The sequence below is a fragment of the Salvelinus sp. IW2-2015 genome, linkage group LG36 (assembly GCF_002910315.2).
Source record: "Salvelinus sp. IW2-2015 linkage group LG36, ASM291031v2, whole genome shotgun sequence".
Taxonomy (NCBI): domain Eukaryota; kingdom Metazoa; phylum Chordata; class Actinopteri; order Salmoniformes; family Salmonidae; genus Salvelinus; species Salvelinus sp. IW2-2015.
Window position 1 is genome coordinate 9,720,278 of NC_036875.1, and position 20,076 is coordinate 9,740,353.

Sequence of the window (20,076 nt, forward strand, 5' to 3'; positions counted from 1 at the left end):
TGTTCTGCCATGGCAAGGGAAGAGCCCGAATCTCAATCCCATTGAGCACGTCTGGGACCTGTTGGATCGGAGGGTGAGGGCTAGGGCCATTCCCCCCAGAAATGTCCGGGAACATGCAGGTGCCTTGGTGGAAGAGTGGGGTAACATCTCACAGCAAGAACTGGCAAATCTGGTGCAGTCCATGAGGAGGAGATGCACTGCAGTACTTAATGCAGCTGGTGGCCAAAGCAGATACTGACTGTTACTTTTGATTTTGACCCCCCTTTGTTCAGGGACACATTCCATTTCTGTTAGTCACATATCTGTGAAACTTGTTCAGTTTATGTCTCAGTTGTTTAATCTTGTTATGTTCGTACAAATATTTACACATGTTAAGTTTGCTGAAAATAAAACGCAGTTGAAAGTGAGAAGACGTTTCTTTTTTTGCTGAGTTTATATTGTGGCCAATGACCTTGGGCCTTCTTGGAGGGGCACTTCTAATGTAACTCTATGGCAGCACCCAAGGGGCTTGAATTTTCAAGCTCTCCCAGTAGATTTTACAGTGACGTAATGTCCCCATGAGTGACTTTACACTGAGTCAATCTCTGCRCAACTAGAGAGCATTACCAACCGCTGCGCTCCGTATTTTCCACTGGCTGCCCCACCACCACAGAAAGCACTGAGCTGGGCTGAAACACCTGCATTTTGGAGCTGCCTTACTCAAGAAAGTAAAAAAGAGACCATGTTTAAATGCAACTTTATTGAGTCAAGAATTATTATTTTTTGTACATTATTTGCAAACTGATATATGATATGTATTATGCCAAAAGAACATGCACAACAATGATATATGTTTTATTTTGTAGCTAAACAGGTGGGATACCAAATGTTCATGAACCAGTGGAAAACAAACGTAGATCTTTGGTTGCTTCTTTTGTCCATTTATTAAAGGCAAACAGTACCGACCTGTCATTCAGGGCAGGTGGGGCAGTTGCACATAAAAAATCGTTTATAATAGGTGTTTTGATTTGCTTTCAGACCGGTCACTCCCATCTTGAAAATACTAAGAAATATAGTGGACTAGAGAGTTTTCTTTGAATGTTATTAGTTTGTGCCTCACGGTGTCGCCATACACCTGACTATAACGGGTACAATGAGCAAAGCCATAACCACATTTGATTTACTTGAAATTAAATCATCACTCAATGAAGGACTCATCCAGTAATCCTCGTTTAACAAATAATTCTACACTACGTCACCACATCAGATACATGTAATATAATGTCATATAGATCAATTTCATCGTAAACACAATACAAAAATATAAGTCGTTTTCTTCCCATCATCAATGTGCATCGTCACTACTGTAGTTTGATTAAATAAGAGCATGCACATGAGGCATACACTGCACATAGGGTTAAAATTGCTTGGTTACAAGTCCGGTGCTGTTGATGCGCAGTTGCGTACCCGACCAGCTCTAAATGACCTCATGGAGTAGCCTACTAGTCTAGAGAGGGAGGAGCTCGCGCCCTACCTTTGGTCCATCAAGKGATTCATGTGGAGATAAGCTGTCGGAAAACTTTTTCTACTTGGATATCCATGACATTTACCAGGTAAATATTGGACTTTTAAGTTCAGTGTTTTCGTCTTTATTCAAATATCAAGTACAGCTTGGACTGTGTTTAGTTAGTTTTGAGGAGAAAGTAGCATAACTAGCTATATGGAGAGCTTTTCTTCGGCTGTCTAACGTTACTAACTGACGTTAGTGAAGGAAGAGCTAGCAAGGAGAATATGTTGGGACATGTCTCAGACTGGAAGCGCTGTGAGTTCACATTGAAGAGAGAAACAGAACGTTAAATAAAGGTCTACTATTATACGGGAAGAAGTGTGTTTATTATAGTGAGCGATATGGCCTCACTTTAAATACATGATTGTTGAGCAAAGGGCTCTTGTGAAGTGCCTTTGACAGCTTGAGCTTCTCCGCAAGCTGTCAAGTCTTAGAAAAAATCTTCTTTAGACATTTCTATTGAGTCCAACCATAACTGAAACTTCTGAAAAGTTCTAAAACTAGATGTGCAACGTGTCAGGTTTTGTCGCTGTTATCAATCAGTCCACTCAGAACTTTGACTACCGAAATCATTTTGGCCTTATTTGATCTTWGTCGCACACTTAAACTGCCGCACATTGAAACTGCCGCACATTGGTGTGCTTAGGAAATGTGTAAAATGTTAGCAATGCATCCCTACGAGAAACTAAAAAAACACTTGTTGACTTTGCTACTATAACATGGTAATGCCATAGTAACACCTTAGTTACACACCACGAAAACATTTGGCCAGACACCAATTAATTTAAGTACAGTATAGGCAAGTTATATTTTTTCAGGGTAGCTAGAACACCAAACACTGTGTAGAATAACGGTTAACCCCATTTTCAGCCTTATCCTCAAATCCTTTCTTCCATTTTACCATACTGTTCTTGTGTTGTTACCCCTCTATAACAAAACAACGTAGTCCTATGTGGTGTATTACCCTGAAACAAGATACTCAAATTGTATCAATGTCACTGAGAAACGAACTTGTTTTTATACTATTACCAATGTTATTGCACTTTATTCTGTACTGTAATGTAAAGTGCTAAAAATGATATCATGTCCTTAGTGGATCCGATTTGTTTTATTATTACATAGTAATGTGGTCTTGTTGATGCTTGAACTGTATTCTTAGATGAGATGTGGTGGTTTTGAAATCAAGACCTAAGCCATATGCAGTAATCTTGCTCACCCACATGGGTTTGAGTCATGTTGAAGTAAGGTCGTGTCTACACTTGACACTTACATGCGACTTCTGCTATCAGAATACGAAAATTGCGTTGAAAAGACGGGTCTAGACACACAAAAGTCACTTTGTGGTCTCTCTCTCTCTCTCTCTCTCTCTCTCTCTCTCTCTCTCTCTCTACCGCACCTGCTGTCTCAACCTCTGAATGCTCGGCTATGAAAAGCCAATTTACATTTACTCCTGAGGTGCTGACCTGTTGCACACTCTACAACAACTGTGATTATTATTTTACCCTGCTGGTCATTTATGAACGTTTGAACATCTTGAAGAACGATCTGGCCTTAATTAATGGCCATGTACTCTTATAATATCCACCCGACACAGCCAGAGGAGGACTGGCCACCCCTCAGAGCCTGGTTCCTCTCTAGGTTTATTCCTAGGCTCCTTCTTTTCTAGGGAGTTTTCCTAGTCACCATCTGGATTGCTTGATGTTTGTGGTTTTAGGCAGGGTTTCGGTATAAGCACTTTGTGACATCTGTTGATGTAAAAAGGGCTTTATAAATACATTTGATTTGAATTGGTCTGATTGTGTTCAGATCTGGCTGACCACTTCAGGTGGTCAGGGATGCATTGTGTGTGGATTTATCCTCAGTCTGGGCGCAATCAAGCTACCGAAAGCGCATACAGTGGGCGACGTCATCAGCACTCCTCCCACAAGTCTCTAGAAAACTTGTGTTTTGGGACCGAGAGACACCTTTTCATTATAACGTTGGAAGAAATACATTCCTAGAGTGTGAGGAATGTGTTTGCTGTTCTCATAAATGCTAGCAGCTAGCTAATATTTAGAAAACATATTTTCTGTGTGGCTAGAGTTATGCTAACCTGTTTGCGATCCCTTTAGCGTTGCTTGCTAGTTTTCTGGCTAGCTACAGAGGTTAGCTGGCTAGTTAGCTACAGTAGTAAGCTACAAAGGTTAGCTACAGTAGTTAGCTGCTGCCGTCAGTTGTTGTTGTGTCATTTTCATTTTTGCCTATTCCACCATTTGTAGAATGCATACTGGCATTTAAATATAGTGCGGGAAAAGGGAATCCGGACACACTGTGGACACGGTAAACACATGTAGGTGTAGATGCATGATGCGTTTGGAATTCCATGATCAGAACTCTACGATCAGAAAACTAAAACGGCATGATTTGTCAAGTCATGGACTCTTATAGTCTCCACCCAGCACAGCCAGAAGAGGACTGGTCACCCCTCAGAGCTCTAGCTTTCTTCCTAGGTTCCTGCCTTTCTAGGAAGTTTTTCCTAGCCACCGTGCTTCTACATCTGCATTGCTTGCTGTTTGAGGTTTTAGGCTGGGTTTCTGTATAAGCACTTAGTGACATGTGCTGATGTTAAAGGGGCTATGGGGCTTTATACATACATTTGATTTGCTTTAGACACGGCCTAAGTTTGTTTTGTGCTTACATAAGACATTTACTTGCTTGTTGGAACACATGTTGACCTCAGATGCTTTAACACCCCTTAGTGTCGATGTCCGCGCCTCTATGATTAGCATAATAAAAAAATCCCCATCAAAATCTGTCAATTTAAGCTAGAGATATCAGATTTTTGTATGGGCTGCGTCTCAATCCACCACATCCACCGGTGTCACCCAGTGTTTCTATGGGCTAAGACAGTAAGGCCAAATAGTTCTTTCTAAAAAGTTCTTCATGCTGAAATGTCAGTTTCCATTTAGATCAACAGGGGCAGATGAAGTTGATGAACCTAGCATGTCCTCACTGAACTGTGTGGTGCTACCTGGAAAGGACCTCGAGTCTGACACAAAAAGTTCAGAATAATTGAAACCAACAATTTTTGTTGTTACCTACTCAGTCACAGTCAGCTGTCAGTTGACTCTACATATGATACAAGATAAGGTGAATAACCGATGATAAAAATTAGCCCAGTTTTAACTTTATAGGMCAATTTCCTCTACAGTTTGTAGGACAATTTCAAACTTGTCTCTTCTCTATCAAACATTTCTACATTCATAACCTTTACAGAATTAGTCTATTATCCATTTCTCAATCATGAAATATATGCTTAAATAGATTTTCAGCTCCACAATATGCAAGGTAGAGCTAACTGTGCAGCTGACAGGTGCTTGCTTGTGATGACTGGACTGAAGTGTGAACTGTCATAATAGTTTATCTGAAGAAAAAATATTTTATCATGCATTTGTGAAGTTATGTAGGCTAGCCTTTGAAGTGCCAACAAGGTCTGTAGTCACAGCAGAGAACCTGGTTCCCATGGTTCATAGCCAGTTGGCCAATAATAGGTGCTTGCACCAAGGAGACAATGTTGGGGCTGAGGAGTCAATGGAGCCACTGACCAGAGAGTGTTCAGGGGGCTTTGAATCAGTGTCCAAACAGCATCCACATTGTGGCACATTATTCAAGTAATAAGGAATGGTATTGAATGTCTACTGACTTGAAGAGTTTAATTAATATAATAATGTATGGCATTTAGCAGATGCTTTTCTCCAAAGTGACTTACAGTCATGCATAGAAATGTGTACACCAGAATTGTTTTGTGTGGCAAAGACTGTAAAGTGTGTGGAGTTTGCAGAGCTCTCTGTGTCAGTTTTTTTTTTGTAAAATGAAATGTTATTGGAAGGATTCTGCTCTAATCTGGTTGTGTGCTAATGTCTATTGGGTTGACACCAATAACAAATGTGGCTGAAGGAGGTCAGTCCACCCTCCAGAGGCAAGAAGTTGGGTGGGATGGAGTGTTTGTTTGAAACAGCAAATTGATGATTTGTATTCACACTCCCAGTTTGATTCATAGATCATTATGGGAACGTTTTTATTGTGTCATGGTTGTTTCAGTGGTTTGAGGGGCCTGTTGTGAAATTATCCTTTATTAACAGTGGCTGTTGCCCCTCTGTGTCATGCCAACCCCATGCACTGAGGCGGCTCCTTGCAAGCCCTCTGATGTAATTACTGTAAACATCATTGTAGTATTTGAAGAGTACCCATGGCCAAATAAATTCAGAAGAAGGTATCTGTGTAGATTGTCATAATAAGAGGTTGTTTTATTATTAATGTGATATAACTAGACGCTATTATTTGTCTGCGGTCATAGGATCCCTCACAGTTAATAATATGATGATACTGATATGCCATAATTTTATCATTGGTTCTTAGTGCTATGATCTGCTCAGTACAGCTGCCAATGGCTAGCCTAATTTAAAAATTGTACACAGGCTATTACATTCACCAGTTTCTAGCCTATAGGGTACGAGGCATTGTGTAATTGCATTAGGGACACTTTCTCAAGGGTTCAAAGCAGTTTGTATCTAAACGCTCGCCTTAACTCTTTTAACCCCACCATTTAATTGCACTGCTTCCCTCTAGGCATCAATTTAAATGTAGCAGAATGACAGATGCATATTGAGTTGCCTATGTATATTGGTGGAGGATTTGGTTTCTGAACATGAGAGCAGCTCCGGTAGAGAGAACAGAGAGAATGTGGTGAGCAAACAAAGCTACTGTATGACACTGTGAAATTTCAGTGACCTCATTAGCTTACTGAGAACATACAGTTTAGAAACCACAATTATTTTGGTCTGCCAAATGTTTTATGATTGCACGCTTTAATCAACACATTCGACTCAATGAGGCATTTCATTAAACTGACATGGGAATAATACATTTATGAAAGGACTCCCATAAAAACCCTCAGTGGGCTACAGTACTGTATAAGATCCCAAGCCTTTGTGTGAGCACAACCAAATGGTTTTAACAGTACCTCCTGATGAAACAGCTGTTATTAAGATTTTTGTTAAGCATTTAGAAAGCCCCAGAGAGAAATGGAGGGGTAGATAGTTGTGTTGTTATGACTGTGGAGTATAAGAGGGGCTGGGTCTCCGCTCAGGCTGTGACCAATTGTATTTAGACCCCTTCCCTTTTTCCACATTTGGTTACATTAAAGCCTTATTTTAAAATGTATTAAATTATTTACCCCCCTCATCAATCTACACACAATACCCCATCATGACAAAGCGAAAATAGGTTTTTAGATTTTTTTTGCAAAAACATAAATACCTTATTTACATTAGTATTCAGAGACTCGAAATTGAGCTCAGGTGCATCCTGTTTCCATTGATCATCCTTGTGATGTTTCTACAACTTGATTGGAGTCCAGATGTGGTAAATTCAATTGATTGGACATGATTTGGAAAGGCACACACCTGTCTATATAAGGTCCTACAGTTGACAGTGCATGGCAGAGCAAAAGCCAAGCCATGAGTTTGAAGGAATTGTCTGTAGGCACAGATCTGGGGAAGGGTACCAAAACATTTCTGCAGCATTGAAGGTCCCCAAGAACACAGTGTCCTCCATCATTCTTAAGTGGAAGATGTTTAGAACCACCAACTTCCTAGAGCTGGCAGCCCGGCCAAACTGAGCAATCGCGGGAGAAGGGCCTTGGTCAGGGAGGTGACCAAGAACCTGATGGTCACTGACAGAGCTCCAGAGTTCCTCTGTGGAGATGAACCATCTCTGCAGCACTCCACCAATCAGGCATTTATGGTTGAGTGGCCAGACGGAAGCCACTGCTAAGTAAAAGGCACATGACAGCCCACTTGGAGTTTGCCAAAAAGCATCTAAAGGACTCTCAGACCATGAGAATCAAGATTATCTGGTCTGATGAAACCAAGAGTGAGCTCTTTGGCCTGAATGCCAAGTGCCATGTCTGGATGAAACCTGGCACCATCCCTACAGTGAAGCATGGTGGTGGCAGCATCATGCTGGTGGGATGTTTTTCAGTGGCAGGAACTGGGAGACTAGTCAGGATCAAGGGAAAGATGAACGGAGTAAAGTACAGAGAGATCCTTGATGAAAACCTGCTCCAGAGCGCTTAGGACCTCAGACTGGGGCAAAGGTTCACCTTCCAACAGGACAACGACCCTAAGCACACAGCCAAGACAATGCAGGAGTGGCTTCGGGACAAGTCTCTAAATGTCCTTGAGTGGCCCAGCCAAAGCCTGGACTTGAACCCGATCGAACATCTATGGAGAGACCTGAAAATAGTTTTGCAGCCAACCTGACAGAACTTGAGAGGATCTGCAGAGAAGAATGGGTGAAACTCCCCAAATACAGGTGTGCCAAGCTTTTAGCGTCATACCCAAGAAGACTCAAAGCTGTAATCGTTGACAAAGGTCCTTCAACAAAGTACTGAGTAAAGGGTATTTTTTTAATACATTTGCCAACATTCTAAAAACCGGTTTTTGCATTGTCATTATGAGGTATTGTGTGTAGATTGATGAGTGGAAAAAATATATTTAATCCATTTTAGAATAAAATGTGGAAAAAGTCAAGGGGTCTGAATACTTTCTGAATGTATTATATGTAAACCCTGAATTGCTAATGCTATGTATAGGCCAATCAAATCAAATCAAATGTATTTATAAAGCCCTTTCTACATCAGCCGATGTCACAAAGTGCTGGACAGAAACACAGCATAAAACCCCAAACAGCAAGCAATGCAAATGTAGAAGCATGGTGGCTAGGAAAAACTCCCTAGAAAGGCCAGAACCTAGGAAGAAACCTAGAGAGGAACCAGGCACTGAGGGGTGGCCAGTCCTCTTCTGGCTGTSCCGGGTGGAGATCATAACAGAACATGGCCAATATGTTCAAACGTTCATAAATGACCAGCAGGGTCAGATAATAATAATCACAGTGGTTGTAGAGGGTGCAACAGGTCAGCACCTCAGGAGTAAATGTCAGTTGGCTTTTCTTAGCCGATCATTCAGAGTTAGAGACAGCAGGTGCGGTAGAGAGACAGTCCAAAACAGCAGGTCCGGGACAAGGTAGCACGTCCATTGAACAGGTCAGGGTTCCATAGCTACAGGTATAACAAGAAACTGGAGCAGCAGCATGACCAGGTGGACTGGGGACAGCAAGGAGTCATCAGGCCAGGTAGTCCTGAGGCATGGTCCTCGGGCTCAGGTCCTGAGAGAGAGAGAGAAAGAGAGAGAGAGAATTAGAGGGAGCATACTTAAATTCATACAGGACAYCGGATGAGACAGGAGAAAAACTCCAGATATAACAGACTGACCCTAGCCCCCCGACACATAAACTATTGCAGCATAAATACTGGAGGCTGAGACAGGAGGGGTCGGGAGACACTGTGGCCCTGTCCGACGATACCTCCGGACAGGGCCAAACAGGCAGGATATAACCACACCCACTTTTCCAATGAGAGGCTTTGAAGCCACTGGTCGGCCATATTGGTACTCCCCAGAAGAAGCAGTCCTCTATAGGAACTATTGGAATTCTACAGTATTTCAATTAAGTGTTTCAAGGACAAAATTACAGCTATTTAAGTATTTTTTATTGTTGTGGGGACACTAACATTAGAACTTAAAAATATATACTTTAATGTTATATATATATTTATACTGTATATATATATATTTGTTGTTTAGCTCACATAATATAATTTAATAGTATTCATTAAGGTGTCCGTAATAGCATAAATATGGCAAAAAGAAATGTAGACATTAATAAATGCATTTCTATAGCTTCCAAAATATTTTTTACAATGATGGGGAAGTGCCAAGATGGAGGTGCGGTGGCTACAGAACAGCATCCCCCTTTCAGTCATCTAGTGTATATATCAATAATTGGCTGTGACTCTCAGGCCAACTGGTTCTTGAGAGAGGGTCACTCATAGTTAAAACAGTTTCAAGGTGATCATGACTGTGGTGTTTAATGCAGTGCACTCTTGTGATATTCAAACATGTTTCCCTATAGCCTCTCACAACAGTTAGGCTACCTCCACCATCTGCCATGAGAGAGGGCTGTGTTGTGGTCTTTTTCTTAGCGGTATGTAGTCTATATTACTGTTTGTTCAGTGAGAGGTAGTCTAATAATAAACCTCTGCTGCTGTGGTGATGAGTGGCCATGAAGTCTTATCTGCAAACTGTCTGGGCTCAGGCTGAACACCTGTGGAATGTTTATCAGCCAAAACCCAGGAGTGATTTATTAGACGTACACATCTGCTTTAAACAAAGGAAACGGCTCTGAGTCCCTATGATGCCAATTCTGTTAAATGTCTTACTGGCCTAGGAATCCCTACGAGAGAAACTCATGAAGTAAAACGGACGAAGATGCCATGTGTTAAGAGAAAGCCTGTAGACTTTAAACCTGGCAAGTTAATGTTTGACTCTAATCAAATAGGCTAGCAGGAAACCCCAAACTCCCTGCCAAATATCTGGCTACGGTCTGGATATGCTAAGTCTGACTCAGAGTTGTCCGTAAGCAGGGAAGGAATGAGATTCTGTGGAATAGTTGGTGCTGTCCAGTTTTTTATAATCTCATAGACCAGCGATCGCGATCGACTTGCCGATCTCCAAGGCATTTCTAGTCGATCTCCAAACATTTCTATAAAAAACCCAACGATAAAGCCTTGTGTTCCTATTTTGTTGCTACCCTGCACGCCGGGCAGGCAAACTGTTGCCGTTTCATGTGTCTGAAGGTACAAACTCTGCCTTCCCGGTGGGCCTGGGGAGGAAATCAAGTGCACTATGCTACCACTGGCCAATCAGATTGCGCAGATGACCGAGTCTGCAGTAACATAGCAGGCATAAAAGAAAGCTACGACAAAATTGATAATGTGAGATTTCAAAACGTTTAAAACCATGACTAGAGAGAGACTGTCAACGAATACATCAAAGAGCTGCTGTTTATATGACTGAGTTCATGTTTAAGTTCTTACTCAGCACTGTCAACACTTTGTATTCAACACTTTTATAAGCCATAAAATGCACGTTCTTCCTATTTCCACTCAGCGCTACAACAAGCAGTGCAGCTGTAATGAATGAGTTGGAATGTGTATCTATAGGCTTGCGTTGTTGTTATTATTAGGGGCTTGGGTCTTTTTTAATTTAATAATATTTCACTTTCTCTGTTCATATGAGTAACAACATGAATTTGTGCATGAGGCAGAAATAATGCGGTGCGACTCGAGTTTCGCCATCAGCTGGAAGAAGGTGTCCCTTTTTGGTCAGTGTCAGTGGAGGATAAGGAGAGCGGAGGGATGTTGCGTGACGGACCCTCAGTCTGCTGCTYTCTCCCTCTGCTGAGACTGACCATCAGATGCAGGCACCATCAGCCCAGTAAAATAAATAGCAAATTATTTAAATGTATGCTCACTCAGCTGTGCCTAATACAACAATGGGTCTGTTACCGGTGTGATCATATAGCTTACCTCAAATTTTGAAATATAATTWAAAAAAATGTCCCGAACAACAATGSATTGGCAGGTAAATTCAAGCAAAGACAGTATGCGGTGATAATGTATTGGGCCTATAGCCTACTGCACAAACCTCATTGCTACAGTACAGTAATTGGTTAATGTTGCATAGGCTTACATTTTTTAAGTCATGTTAATAGAAAATCTGAGCTGTAGATCTCGGCATGCATTTTGACTCAGAAAGTGATCTTGACTCAGAAAAGGTTGGTGACCACTGTCACAGACAAACAAGAGTGTTTTTTCCTGTTTGGGAGTGTTCCTAGTCAGGTGAGGAGGAGGATTTAAGGAGTCTCCCTGATGTTCATTAAAAGAAACCAGAGAAAGATTGTAAATATATGTGGGCAGGCTGAGGCTGGCGAATGGTAGCCTAACTCATAGCTACCTATCATCCTCTCAATCAGGTCAGTTTACAAGATCAAGATATGGGAACTAGGCCTTTGTGAGCTCACTGCTGATATTTGAGGGAGATATTTTTTTGAAACACTTTGACTTCTCATGAAGAGAGATGATAATATCTGATGTGAAATGTGTTTTCCTATGGAGGCCATCATGTTATTTGTATAGGGCAGTGGTTTTCAACGGGTGTACTGCGGCAATATTTTCTAATCTTGATTATTTATTTGAACACTCACTTATAAACGTGACCAGTGGAATGCACGTGCAATTTTGACTTGGGGCACCAGATAATATATTGAATAGCACATGGTTGCATCTGTATCATTGTCCAGATGCTGTTGTTACATTTGTATCATTTGAGGGGCAGGCATCAGGATCAAAATCATTTGTATCATTTGAGGGGCAGGCATCAGGATCAAAATCATTTGTATCATTTGAGGGGCAGGCATCAGGATCAAAATCATTTGTATCATTTGAGGGGCAGCATCAGGATCAAAAATCATTTGTATCATTTGAGGGGCAGCATCAGGATCAAAATCATTTGTATCATTTGAGGGGCAGGCATCAGGACAAAATCATTTGATCATTTGAGGGCAGGCATCAGGATCAAAATCATTTGTATCATTTGAGGGCAGGCATCAGGATCAAAATCATTTGTATCATTTGAGGGGCAGGCATCAGGATCAAAATCATTTGTATCATTTGAGGGGCAGGCATCAGGATCAAAATCATTTGTATCATTTGAGGGGCAGGCATCAGGATCAAAAATCATTTGTATCATTTGAGGGGCAGGCATCAGGATCAAAATCATTTGTATCATTAGAGGGCAGGCATTCAGGATCAAAATCATTTTATCATTTGAGGGGCAGGCATCAGGATCAAAATTCATTTGTATCATTTGAGGGGCAGGCATCAGGATCAAAATCATTTGTATCATTTGAGGGGCAGGCATCAGGATCAAAATCATTTGTATCATTTTACTTTGCCTTTGAGAACCATTAGCACCATTGATAGGCCTATCAACTCCTGAGATTAGACTGGCAATACTATAGTGCCTATTAGAACATCCAATAGTCAAAGGTATATGAAATACAAATGATATAGAGAGAAATAGTCGATGCGTCATAATTCCTATAATAACTACAACCTAAAACTTTTTAACTGGRAATATTGAACCACCAGCTTTCATATGTTCTCATGTTCAGAGCAAGGAACTTAAACGTTAGCTTTTTTACATGGCATATATTGCAATTTTACTTTCTTCTCCAACACTGGAAGAATGTGTTTTTGCATTATTTAAACCAAATTGAGCATGTTTCGTTATTTTTTTGAGACTAAATAGATTTTATTTATGTTTTATATTAAGTTAAAATAAAAGTGTTCATTGTTCATTCAGTATTGTTGTAATTGTCATTATTACAAATATATATATAAAAATTGTCCGATTGATGGGTATTGGGTCCTCCAATAATCATAATCGGTCTACCTTTTGGTAACAGAATGACAAGACACTAGGGAATATTTCTTAAACTTACAGAAGCAAATTATTTCTGCAAAACTAAATATAAATGTTGATATATTTTGGCAGGGGTCCTTTACTTCAAAATTATTGTCTTTTGATGTATTTCTAATACCGTTTAATACTTTTTCTAGTAGATGTTTTTAAAGAACCGATCTGTGTGACCAGAAATCAAAGCCTATGCTTATTCACATTTTTAGGATTGAAAATTGTTGAAAAACAAATCTATGCCTTCATTTCCCAAAAGTATACTCTTAGCTTTCATTTGGCACCAAATTTGATATGCTCCTATAAACTTCACATGTTGGTGCTCATGGTTCCTTTCATATGGAAATGACCACAGGCAAGTCTGATTAGGCTTAAGCCTCATTAACATTACATCTGAGCAGTACTAGTACAACACTAGCTAGCTAGTAATCACTTATCTAGTACACACTAGCTAGCTAGTACAACACTATCTAGTACACACTAGCTAGCTAACTAGTACAACACTCGCTAGCAAGCACACACTAGCTAGCTAGTACAGCTAGCTCCGTCCAGTGTGAAGATGATGTACACCATAATCAAATACGTCACAATGTGTACGCGGCATTAGCTGTACCACAGCTTCTCCCATAGAAACAAACGTAGCATGGCTTTGTGTCCGTGGTTTTACCTTTACATTGCAGAAACTGCTCGTCTGTAGACCAAACCGTTCAAAAAAATCGACCACAAATTCCCGGGACACTCTTAAAGGGGTACACATCGTGAATCATCGTGAGTAAGGAACTAAACGTTTGACGCAGAAATGTATGATTTGCAGTATGGATTAGATGAGATGGAGGTCATTACCACTAAATAAATTGGGACATTTTTGGTGTGCCACAGAATATTTTTATCCCATCATGGTTGTGCCACGGTTCAAAAAAGGTTGGGAATCACTGGTGTAGGGTAATGTTTTAACTTGGGTATGAGGTGAGGTATTTGGAAAGGGAGGGATGAGCAATGTCTTGTCTGCAAGTGTCTAAAGGGTAGGCAATAATAATAATAAAATAATAATAATACATTTATTCAATTTTTATAGTGTCAGGTATAGACATAGACATGTCAGGTTGACTCAGTTTCCACAGCTTCAAGTACAACTGTACATTCTAAGTAATGATCGCCTTCAAAAACATGTCTCAACTCTTCAGCGCTGCTGGGAAGCTTGGATAGGGCATTAGAAACCGTTTCTCACACTCTTGACTTCTGACTAGGCAGTGGCATTTTCAGGGTGGAAGTTTATGCCCCCAAAATCACATTACTAGTACCAGAATCAGCTTGCTCTCAAAATGACCTGAAAAGGTGAAACTGTCTGTTTAATAAAAGTTATCCTCCTGGGTAAAATAACTGGCTAATGAGCAGATTAGACCTGTCATCCTTTTTAATTTCAACAAAAATCATGTCTACATTCATTATAGATGAAAAAGTGGGTTACTTGCCTCTAGTCACTGCTGTAAATTGTTTGAATCTGCTTGTGACAGCATGACCTCATTTTTTTGCCCTGAAGGTAAGGTGAATAATCATACGATTTGAGAATGTCAGGCTATTTTCCCAGGATCTTACGAAGTTTCTAAGAACACACTGCTCCAAGCATGTTTATTTCTCAGGTAAACTACCGTACAGGCATGCACATAAGTGGCTCCAGACAGGAATTCCGTCAGTTAAACTATTTGTGTTATAGCCTAGCATAACAGTCCTAAATCCTAGCATAACAGCTTAAATCCTCCTATTACACCACCAGTTGTCATGGATGCATCCTATATGGTCATGTTATACCCTGTGTGCAACCTGGGGAGCAGAAAACGTTTGCACACAACTTGAATTAGCCTATGCAGGCATGAACATGGATGTTACATCTCTCCGTGTGACAGGATTGTGTAGGCTACTTCAAAAGTCTAACTACATTAACTTTGTTAACCCAAATGCTAGTATAGTATTAGTAGAACATTGGAAACAGATATGGCCAGTAAAGAGTTAATTAACAACTTCATTCTTGCTGCCTTAAAGTAGAACTGGCAGCGTTTTAATTTCTTAGCACATATGAAACAAACAGACAACCATAATATCAGTCAAAAATATCAAATCCACAGTTTATGCTTCAAAACCAATGTCATAAGAGGTTTTAAAAATAATATGTTCTATTTGACTCAAAATTCCATGACGTACAGTAAGGCATTGTTGGCAGAATAGATGGATGCAGTTCAATGCATGATTAATATAATTCATCAATACATTTCTTGGTAGTCCAAAAAATATTGCTATCAGGTTTTAAATCAGAGCTGGCCTGGTACATTGTTTGCTGCCTCCACCCATTCGGAATGCACCATTTCAGTTTCAATGACTCAATATTTTGAACAGAAATGGATGACTGTATCTAAGGCTGTGAATGTCAATACAATTAAACTAGCAAGGGCAAAGATCACAAGTCAGTCATAACGTGGCTAATAGTCTAGCGTACATGTGCCAAACACAAGGCCCTTGGGCCGAATAGGACACACAAGCGAGTATAAATGAGTCAACAGTTGAGTCATCTACTTTATGAAATTACAGCCTGATGCGCTCGCAGCTGTGAATTCAACTTCAATTGTGCTGCTTTAGTGTGTCCTGTTTACAGCACGCAGCGGAGGGAAAGTGTAAGGACACGCCACAGTCCTATCTAGGCACCTAAAATGCAGTCTGGCTTTGGTTTTTAAAGCTTGACAATGAATAACCAAAAAACTAAACCTGCAACAAAACACCATACAAAGGAGAAACATGTAGGCCTATTACAGCAACATTTGAGCAGAAGCGTAAGCTGGCTACTCATTTACAATACATTTTGATTGCACCATACAGCAATGCTACATTCGACTGCACTTGTGATCCATGCAGTGCAAACAAATGAAAAACATGTTTTAAGTTTGTTATTTGGAGTTATTGAATACTTTTTGATTAGGGTCGCAGTATATTATGCACACCTGCAAGCATAGCAGAAAAGTATATTATTTATCTCTTCTTTTGTTTTAATATGTTAAAATGTTATATACAGCATCCTATGTAAATAAGTGGACATTGTAAAGGGCTATATTTTTTCTAATAAAACAATGGCCGGTTTGTGTCGCAGTTGCAAGTTTTTTTGTAAAAACAAATAGGTTATGTCTGGCCCGCGAATTCGTTGTGTTTTTTCAGTATGGCCCATACTTTTTTTGATTTTGACACCTCTGTGCCAGCGTATCTATTTATGTAGCTAGTTATTTATTTAGCAAGCTAAAAACACAGCCTAACGTTAGTTAGCTAGCTGCTGGGAGGATGTCATGTCATTGGAGGAGTGGGTGGGTGACCGACGTTTTCACCTCATATCGTTTTTCGGTGGCTACAGCTAGAGATGCAGGTGTCATTTGTTTAGCTAGCAAGAAGTGTAAATCGCTAGCTGAACTTTTCACTCTTAGCATGTCTCTTAGTTGTCAGTCAAATGTATTTGGGATCGATCAAATGGGCGGGCGAGAAGGCAGGCAAGTAAGTTCCCATTCAGTTGTCAAAACGTGGGTTGGGACAAGCATGCATTGGTAGGCAAGCTGCAGAAGGACAAGCAGGCTAATATTCCACATCATTTCAGTGCAATTTTGACGGCCAACTAGCTTAACAAGTTTGAGGGTTTGTCCACTTTCAATTGTACAGGAATAAAATAGTTGTGTTGTAAATCTCAGCCAGCCAAATACACCCTCCTCCCTCTCATATGGATAGAGAGCACAGCACTGGCTGTGGTTAAAGGTTTGGAGCCAGGATGTGAATGAAGCATAGTGGAGTTTGACTGGTTGTGTAAAAAAGGGTTGCTCATTGCCATTTCCTCATTTCATAACATAGGCATAGAATGTGATGAGCAGACATTGTGCACAATGCCTGAGACAAACTGCAGCCCATTCTTCCATACCTGCATCTTCACTTCCTCTTCCAGGGCTTAGGATTGTGTTGTTCCCTTCTCAATGTTTCAGTGAGTATTGAATTCAGCAAAGCCTAAGAATGGACAGTAATATAACGGCCATTATATTTAACCTGTCAAATGTAGGCTGGAAATGTTAATTTGCCCAATCTCCCCCAAATTAAAATGTATTTCATAGAGGCATTCTTTACTGTTATTGGCAAAGTGTCCATTTTCTCAGATGACAGAAAGGTCAGAGCCTGCCTGGTGTGAATTTTGACTGTCACTATGACAACAGCTGCTGGGCGAATTTAGAGGAACCATTCATGTAGAGTCAGTGGATGAAAAGGCCGGGTCGATGGCCGTTACCAGGAAAGTAGTATATAAAAACTGACCTCAGGCTGCAGGGGAAGTCATGCTGAAGGTTGCTTTCTTCATTGTCTGGCATCTCACAGAGCACAAAGCAGCTCCACACTCAACCAGGCCTGTGTGTCAATGGCACCAGCCCCGAAGGCAATCAGGAAAACAATCCCACTTCCGTTTTATATATAGTCCAGCTTCTCTGATGACCATCTTATAGATGGCCCTGGGTTTCCGTTAGGAAAATGCGGTGCCGGACAACGTGACCGGGAAGATTTAAATTTACAGCCCATTTGTTACTCGATTCAGGAAACTAGGCGTATGCCGCGGGTCACTACTTCACAGGAGAGCCATTTAAACGTAAACTTTTTTTTWTTTTTTTWATAAAAATGTGTTTTTTGGCAGAAATGCCTTCTGGAACATGTGAACTTTCATGTGCCTTAATAACAAACTTGTGTGCCATCTGTAAATACAAATAAAATTGTTAAATTATGAGCCTAGTTCGTTTAGCCACAGAAGAAGTCAGCAACTTTCCCACTAGCCATGATTGGCTGAGATAATGAGTGGGCTGGACATGCCGAGAGATGGGTTCGGATTGGTCTGCCATGTAGCTCGCTTCTGTCTATTTGAGCTGGTCAGTATGTGTTGGTAATCCTGTCTACAAAAACTTTAGAACTGCATAAGTGTTGCTCTTCACTTTCTGGAGGACCGAGTTTTGAAATCAGTGCAATTAGATTATGATAGCTAAGGAGATGGAGAAAACACCTGTCTCCGGATTACATCTTCAAACTAAGGGCAACCATGGCATCCGTGACAGGGACAGGCGTCCATCCATGATGTATATGGCTTAGAAAAACTAGCTAGCTACATTTTAAGATGTTACCTGACAGAAAGTCTTCATTTCAAGTTAAAGTGTACTGTTAGCTGGCTAGCTAACGTTAACTGGCTGGCTCGCTAGCTAACATTACATCTATGATCTTATTATTTGTTCCAGAACATGCAATGATGCAGAAAATAAAATGTCATTTTAAAATATTTGCCAAAATGCAATTCGCTGGAAAACACCCTTCTAAACAGCACACCTGATGTGAGCAGTTCCATATGTGACGGAGATGAAGATCTCTGTTTGAAATTTAGAAAGAGGAGGAATCGAAAGATGTAACAACTAGCATGGGTTGCCAATATGAGTAGGATTGTGCCTTTGGCTTCTGGACAACGAAAGAGAAACCTCTTCCATTTTTACAATATTTGGATCTATCTGGGCTTGGAGCATATGTGAATGTGAATTCCAACTCCCTATTTTTATTTGACTGGTAGTCCCTGGGAATCACTGCGATACATAGCTGTGGCTATGGCTCTGGGGATGGTGCTTGCTTTGTGGTGCCTCAGAAAAAAATGTGAATATTGAGTGTCTGCCCCTCTATTCAGTGTGTGTCCACAAAGACCTGACAGCCACAGTAGGTCTTTGGCAACGCTGCTCTGATGGAGGCCCTTTTCAGGGGCTCTGCCTAAAGGAGATAATACCCCCAACTTAAACGCTATGGGTTGGTTGGTGGTCAACTCACTTATCAAACTGTGGGTTAGATAAATCTTGGTGCCTAGCCATGTTCTATGATGCATCCATGTATGCTCTGTTCTGAAGTTTTTCTTAAAGGTCACCATTATTTTCCTACTTAAAACGTATCGGCTTTTGATGTTGATTTTGTCCCTTTGTTCTCGTAAGAGGCACACGTTGATTTCATTAACTACTTAGGATCATATGTCAGAGGGAGATCTAAGGACACAGAATAGCCTGTATCCTAACTCTTACTCTCTACCTTTAAGCCCAGGCAGTCTGACCTTTAGATAATAATAGAACTCTGCATGCCTCAGAAATCCATCCCCTTCAAAAGTTAGGCCGAGAGCAAAGTTAAGTATCTAGGAGTAGCATCCCCTCCATCAGTTAATGTTAGTGTGGATCCACCTGGCTCTGAGCTAGGCCACAGTACAAAAGAATGTGTGGAATACAGTGATTGTAAAAATGTGCAGCCCATTTTCTTCTGAGTGCCGGTCTTGTTGTAATCGCCGGCCGTGTCCAATGAGTTGATTGGATCAGTGTAATAAGAATCATGTGCGTTCCTATACATTCGTAATGTGCTTCTCTGAGACAATATCCTGTTATTGTGCCATAACATAATCATAACATTGGAATGAGGCTAACTGAATTCATTACCTTGTCAATAGGCAATCTTTTGAAACATCTGAATAGCACCTGGCTGCACTAGTATGGACAACACAGCAAAGTTTATGAATAGCCTACTGCCAGTGCAATTTTTCCTCATTTCATGTACCTCTATACCAAGTTCTCCATTAAATTGTCAAAAGGGGGCATAGTACCATGGATTACAGTCTATAGAGTGTAGAGGTCGACCGATTAATCGGAATGGCCGATTAAATAGGGCCGATTTCAAGTTTTCATAACAATCGGAAATCGGTCATTTTGGAAGCGGATTTTGCAGATTTTTAAAAATGTATTATTATACACTGCTCAAAAAAATAAAGGGAACACTTAAACAACACAATGTAACTCCAAGTCAATCACACTTCTATGAAATCAAACAGTCCACTTAGGAAGCAACACTGATTGACAATAAATTTCACATGCTGTTGTGCAAATGGAATAGACAAAAGGTGGAAATTATAGGCAATTAGTAAGACACCCCCAAAAAAGGAGTGATTCTGCAGGTGGTGACCACAGACCACTTCTCAGTTCCTATGCTTCCTGGCTGATGTTTTGGTCACTTTTGAATGCTGGTGGTGCTCTCACTCTAGTGGTAGCATGAGAC

General features: G+C 40.6%; 1 protein-coding gene across 4 annotated transcripts in view; it reads left to right on the plus strand.

The window, feature by feature from the left end:
- Positions 1-1,497: 1,497 nt before the first annotated feature.
- The window catches only part of LOC111959602 (protein TANC1), a 173,837-nt gene continuing 155,258 nt past the window's right edge, over positions 1,498-20,076 (plus strand). For all 4 annotated transcript variants that reach the window (XM_023981286.3, XM_023981287.3, XM_023981289.3 and 1 more), the window contains exon 1: positions 1,498-1,592. The gene's annotated coding sequence lies outside the window, so the exon portion shown is untranslated. The remainder of the gene's footprint in view (positions 1,593-20,076) is intronic.